Source organism: Pipistrellus kuhlii, unplaced genomic scaffold (assembly GCF_014108245.1).
Source record: "Pipistrellus kuhlii isolate mPipKuh1 unplaced genomic scaffold, mPipKuh1.p scaffold_m20_p_11, whole genome shotgun sequence".
In the NCBI taxonomy this organism is placed as follows: domain Eukaryota; kingdom Metazoa; phylum Chordata; class Mammalia; order Chiroptera; family Vespertilionidae; genus Pipistrellus; species Pipistrellus kuhlii.
Genome location: NW_023425416.1, coordinates 30,810,411 through 30,817,340, shown reverse-complemented (window position 1 = coordinate 30,817,340; position 6,930 = coordinate 30,810,411).

The window sequence follows — 6,930 nt, the reverse complement described above, 5'->3', positions numbered from 1 at the left end:
CAGGTGGAAAAAGTTAAAATGACAGAGGTTTTCTGTTAACCTATAAACACTCAAACATTTAATTGTCAAATACATTCATGCTGGACGTCATTTGTTAGTATGTTAAGCTCAGTATACACAACACATTTATCGAATGTTTACTACAAGTCCTGTACTGGATTAAACATGGTGGATTCAAAGGAGAGACACCACTGTGACCGCTATGGGGGCCAGTGGCACACAGGATCTCCTTTGTGGGTGTTCCTTCTTGGAAATGCTGGTTGGGTTTTGTCTTAGCAGCACTGCTTCCCTCATACGATGGCAACAAGATTGGAAGTGATAAGCCTGGATATCTATCTAGGAGGCCACAGTGACTGAAGGTCTGGCTTTCTCTGTTTGGGGCGTGGGGAGGAAGAAGGTTGTTAAGAAGCATTAGACAGATACAGGAACTTGCACACATACCTGCTGACATCAACATGCATCACCAATGCCCTACCCTGTTTGGCTCAGTGGATAGAGCATTGGCCTGCAACTGAAGGGTCCCAGGTTCGATTCCAGTCAAGGGCACATGCCCGGGTTGTGGACTCAATCCCCAGTGGGGTTGTGCAGGAGGCAGCCAATCAATGACTCTTTCTCATCATTTTTTTTAAATTAAGGTATTATATGTGTATATACCTTACCAATCCCCACCCTCTCTCTCATCATTGATGTTTCTATCTCTCTCCCTCTTCCTTCCTCTTTGAAATCAATATATATATAAACATGCATCACCAAGACATATGTGGGAAGTGGCACTACAGCCCATATTAATACCCCTCCAACCTAACACTCTCTCCTTACACTCTCGGTGGGAAAATCTTCCAGCAAACTAGATGCTAATAACACATTTTCTCCCTTTATGAAGCATTGGTCTGGTTTGGGCTGGCTTTGTTCCAAGGCGATCTTCTCAGGAAAAAGAATGTTTCTATGTCTGTAGAAAAACCGAGACCCAATCCCTTAGTGTGGGGTACACTCCTTCTGTGATCTGACCCCAGCCTGTTTGTCTGACTCCACACCTCCACTGCCCCTTGCACACTGTGTTACCGCTGTGGCCAATCCTGTGAAGCCGTGTATTCTGTCACCTCTAAAACTTTGCCCATGCTGTCCCTGCTGCCGAAATGCTTGTGACCGTTTCTTCCCAATTGCACCTGGCCAGCTTCTCTTTCTGTAAGCTAACCCCTTCAGGAAGCCTCCCTTGAACACTCCCTGTCTCGGAATGGACCAGGCTGCCCTCACCTTCTCTAGTTATGAAGCTGCTCATCTTACTGTGAGGATAAACAAGTCATCTTTTCTGTCAAAGAACAGCTTAGACAGCTGCCATTTTGGACCGCGTGACTTGGCAGCCGCCATGTTGGCCGCATGGCTTGCAGCTTCCCTGGGGGCCACCCTTTGAATTAGCCAATCGGGTAAGACTGTGTGCCTGAGCTCCAATCAAGAGTAAAGGACAGGTCACGTGCGTCAGGGACTATAAAGCTGGGCAGACCACCTGCTTGGTGTGCACGTGCTTCCAGGCCATGTGTGTGCACCCTTCTGCATGGAAATAAAGATGTTTGCCTTGCTGCCTGGCTCCTGAGTGCTTTGTATTCTATCAGAATCCCTGACTTGGGGGGCTCGCCTTATTTCCAACATTACTAGTACATCGTAATTGCCTCAGTCTGCCCCCACTACTCAGGAAGTTTTTTGACAGAAAGGTCTGCAATCTTATTTGTCATTATTTCCCCGGTGCCTGGTAAAGACTTGCCACAGAGGAGCACTACAATATTTGTTGGACGAAAGAAGAAACTGAGTTGTAAAATTTTATAGTTTATTTATTGTTTTTTAAAGTTTATTACTAACATAACTAGAGATAAAACCCAGCTCATCTAAAGAGAATGAGAAGATAAGCCACAGACCAGGATGCCTTTTTACAAGGGGCATATCTTCCAACGGGCTGTTCTCCAAAACATACAAAGAGCTCTTTTTATTTTTTATTTTTTATTTTTTTTTATTTATTTTTTTTAATATATTTTATTAATTTTGTACAGAGAGGAAGGGAGAGAGATAGAGAGTCAGAAACATCGATGAGAGAGAGTCATTGATCAGCTGCCTCTTGCACACCCCCTACTGGGGATATGCCCGCAACCAAGGTACATGCCCTTGACCGGAATCGAACCCGGGACCCTTCAGTCCCCAAGCCGACGCTCTATCCATTGAGCCAAACCGGTCCCGGCACAAAGAGCTCTTAAAACTCAAAAATAAGAAAATGAACTACCCAGTTAAAAAGCGGACAAAAGTTCTGAACAGACACCTCACCAAAGAAGAGAGACGAATGACAAAGAAGCATGTGAAAAGACCCTCCACGTGGCATCTCATTGGGGAAATGCAAATTAAACAATGAGAGTCCACAGCACCTACGAGAATGGAGACATTCTGCTATGGAACAGGAACTGTGAAAGCGCTTTTTATACAGGATTTCATTTAATTCTCACAGTATCTTAGTGGGGATATTGCAGATTGCAATGATCGCATATTGTGGGCTAGAACTCTAAGGCTCACAGAGAATAAATGAATTTGCCTCAGGCTACACGTCAGCCTGAGTTCCCCGAGGAAGCAGAGCATGAGGCAGGGGCTTGTGTACAGGTAGTTTATTTTAGCACACATTCTCAGGGGAGATGAACAGAAGGAAGGAAAACAAAGACAAGGTGGATTTTCTTGAATTTGTCATCACTTTGGGCAACGGGGACTTGCGAGTACTTTCTCCTGGAATCTCCTGAGGAACCGGGAAGATGGTTGCTTAGAATTGTCTGCCTGAGAAAGTGAAAAATTTGTTATGGGCTCTGGATCCCTGTGGCTGGGGTTACTACAGGGGTGTGTTCCTATGTGTGAATGACATAGAATCCCACAGTTGTCCCAAGCATCCCCTGCCTCGAGAAGCCCCGGGGACAGACACCGAGAGATGCTCCGTGAAGCCGAGGCACGCTGCCCCCACTTGGCAGCTGAAGCTGGTGAGCTAAGATGTGAGGCCAGGCACAAATTCAGGCATTGCTTTTTGTGATAGAGCGGAGATTTAAACCAAACCTGCTACATTCCAAAGTCAACGTTCTTAACTATTCTAGAAAGCAGTCAAGGGCGGACTCAGAAAATTCTCCAGTTCTGTTTAACTGAAAAACCAAATTTAAACCATTAGCAGTTTCCAGAGTTCAGCTATCACATGCTGACCAAGTACTGGGGACGTCTTGCTTTTCACTTAGCAAGTGCTCATAGTGACCACTAGGTGGCGTTCCAAACCCTCCGCTGCTTTTAGGTGGCAGAGGGTTGGGCTGTTGGACAAGTCAGAGTGGAGGATGTAATTTGGCAGCCATCAAGTTCTATATTAATAGAGTAAGTAACATTTATGAACCCTCATTAAACAGAATTCTAAAATAACCTTTAGGACATCATGCTAAAATAAATAGCAGATTTTGATTTCCCACTGCTGCCTTCCTATAAAGATGTTCTCTGACATTCTCTCCATTAAAATAACCTACTGTCAGTGGCTTTTGCAAACAGGGTAGATTGGGGACTTTGCAAGTCGACTTGCTAGACTTCTAGAGAAGCCATTTTCTAAGTATGAACTAAGGTATGAGAATCTCTTTAGGTGTTTGTTGAAATACAGATCCCTGGAATTTCTCCCAAGTCAGGGTCACCGGGTAATCTGCATTTTTAAGGGATTGTATGCCATCTAATTCTGATGCTAGAATATGACCCTTGTCTTGCTCTGCTGGGTTAGCTCATCAGGTATCTATTGCTTGTCTAATTGGCACTCACTCCCTCTGAAATGAATTTATATGTGCAAAAATGTACAAGGTTGCAGCTTGGAATTTGCTCCTCTCCTCCTCACTAGGTTGATTGGCAGCTTGTCCACCTGATTGAGCAGGGCAGCTTACCCTCAGGCGAACCTGATTTCTGGCTGCACAGCTAGTGAAGTGTTAGCTCCCCTGGTGTCGTGGTGAACTTGTAGTTCTGATTCTTCTAAGTTGGAACCACATTTCCCAGAGTTTCCTCCCCTGCATAGTTTTTGTCTAGCGTGGGCCTCATGAGACCCTTTGTGTGAAACTTGGAAGGCAAGAAGTGCATCAGTAACTATGTCTTAAGGCTGGAAAGGTTCCAGTGGGGCACTGGTGACTGTGGCAGTTCATTGCTGGCTTATCTGCTTGGTGTGGGGCAGCCATGGGCCCACAACTCTTCCGCTTCTGCCCAATCTCCTCTGTGGCTTCTTCAAGTTCTGGGTGAGGCATGTATTTATTTTTGTGACAAAGGGGGCCCTTGCCTGCAGATACAGGTCACTCGCATCACCAGATGGGAGGCGATGATATAATGACATGGTCCCGTCCATCCTGTGCTTTCCTCGAACATCCCTTCACAGCTCTCTTGACTGCTCTCTCCCTTCACAGCTCTCTTGACTTCTGCCAATCATCCTGGCTGACTCAATGCCCAACACCAGATGTGGAAACAACAGCTATACATAAACTGTTTATTTAAAAAAAATATATTTTATTGTTTTTTTTTACAGAGAGGAAGAGAGAGGGATAGAGATCTAGAAACATTGATGAGAGAGAAAGATCGATTAGCTGTCTCTTGCACACTCCCCACTGGGGATGTGCCCGCAACCAAGGTACATGCTCTTGACTGGAATCGAACCTGGGACCTTTGAGTCTGCAGGCTGACGCTCTATCCACTGAGCCAAACCAGTTAGGGCTACATAAACTGTTTAACCAGCTCTCACAATTGTGTCAGTTCAAATTTCTTCAATAAAGCCATTATTATTTAGATTTCTCCTAGTGGTTCTGCTTTTCTGATCAAGCCCTGACTGGTACAGGTATGGGGAAAAACACCACCCACAACCACACAAATTTGCTGCCCACCGATTTATCATGATTAAAATTGTTTCTCCAACTTACCATGGTCATCATACGTTGTGCCAGTGTCATAACAGATAAAAACACCTTTCGATACGGAGCTTGTTTAATGTCTTGATTAGGCAAATCAGCATTTCTTGAGCACCTACCATGTCCCAGGAAACGGTTGCCTCCCCTATGCACCTCTGCATATGAGATGCTGAGTTTAAAGCGGTGTGAGGCCTTGGTCTGGAACTGGCAGGGAAACAGCGGGGGGAGGGTTTTGGATGACATATGCAATGGACTTCCTGGCTCTGCTCTGTCAGCTCCATTCCCTATGTCCTGGTTCCCAGGAGGTTCCAGGAAAAGTCCAGACCTGAAGCTGTTGCCAGTGTGCTGGGCAGGCACTGGCTCTGTGGAACCAGAGGATGGAGGGTCTGTAGTTCCCTTCATACTGGAAGGCAGGGAGCAAGTGGCTGACGCAGCTGGACGCCAACTCACCTGTGTCCCTTCCCCCTGGTTGGGTTAGGCTGCAAAGGAGTCACACCCCCATCGCCCAGGCTCCCACACGCTCCGCACTCTTTTCAGATATCTTTGTCAACAAAGGTACTAGTCAGAACTGGTTTTATTATTAGAAATAATTCCCTAAGGATTTCTTAAGATTCAACTTTCTTTTCTTTCTGGTTTCTTTTTCCTATTGAAGAACCAAGGTAATACAATTTGGGACAAACTATGAGATAATTTGCTTCTTGGCCCTGGCAGAGTAGCTCAGTTGGTTAGACCATCATCCATGCCAAAGTTGTGGTTTTGATCCCTGGTCAAGGCACATTCAAAAATCAACCAATCACTGCATAAGTAAGTAGAATAACAAACTGGAATTTCTCTCTCTTTCTTCCTCCCTCTCTCTCTCAAATAAATAAAAAAATTAAAGAAACAATCTTTTGCTTTTTGTCAGAGTTGCTATAATTTACAATAAAGTAAAAAGAATATTTCTACAGAATAACCAGTTGGAAAGCAGTTGTTTTAAGTTGAAAGTTGAATCAATCACAAGTGTTTAGGATCGAGAGGGATCTTATAAACCACTCTCAGTGGGATTACAGCATTTTTTTTGGGGTGTTTTCCTCATTGTCACTTCTAGATAAAGACTTACTAGTAAATAAGTGAATAAGTAAAGATTCACATAGCTTCCTTTCAGCCCCGTGTAGGGGATGCAGCAGCCCTACTAATAAGCCTAGAGCCCAGAACTTTGTTATATAGGTAACCCCAGGAAGTTTTGTCTTTTTGCCCCGCTAGACATAATGCCTACCATATATTTAGCTCTTACTATGCTCCAGGAATTGGACTAAACATTAAAAAAAACAACCCAAAACCATTATTATTTTCTTCTTTCTTTTATTTATTATTATTTATTATTTATTTTCTTTATTGATTAAGGTATTACATATGTGTCCTTATCCCCCATTGCCCGCCCCCCTCGCTCATGCCCTCACCCCCCTCCCCCCGCCCCCCCAGTGTCTGTGTCCATTGGTTATGCTTATATGCATGCATACAAGTCCTTTGGTTGATCTCTCCTCCTTCTCCCCACTTTCCCCTGCCTTCCCTTTGAGGTTTGATAGTCTGATCGATGCTTCTTTGTCTCTGTCTCTCTGTTCTAAGCATTTAAAGTAGATCATTTTAGTTCCTTACAAGAGCCCTTTGAAGTAAATTTACTGCAGATGAAGAACCCGAGGCACAGGTTACTTGCCTGGTTCAAAGAGCTAGCAAGCACAGTACTCTTTCTTCTACACCAGCTGTCCTCACGCTGTAGTCTCCAGACCAGCAGCCGCAGCAGCACCACCTGTAAACATGTTAGAAATGCAAATTTAGGGGCTCTATTCCTGAATTTAAAACCCTGGGAATGAAGCCCAGCAATCTGTTCAAAACCTTCCAGGAGATTCCTATGCCCACCGACATTTGTGGGCCACTGCATTAGAGAGTTTTCAAGATCACAGCAAGCCAAGTGTTAAGTTGGATCCTGAATGTCCTAAATAGCATAGGGCACTGGGGAAGGGAGAGG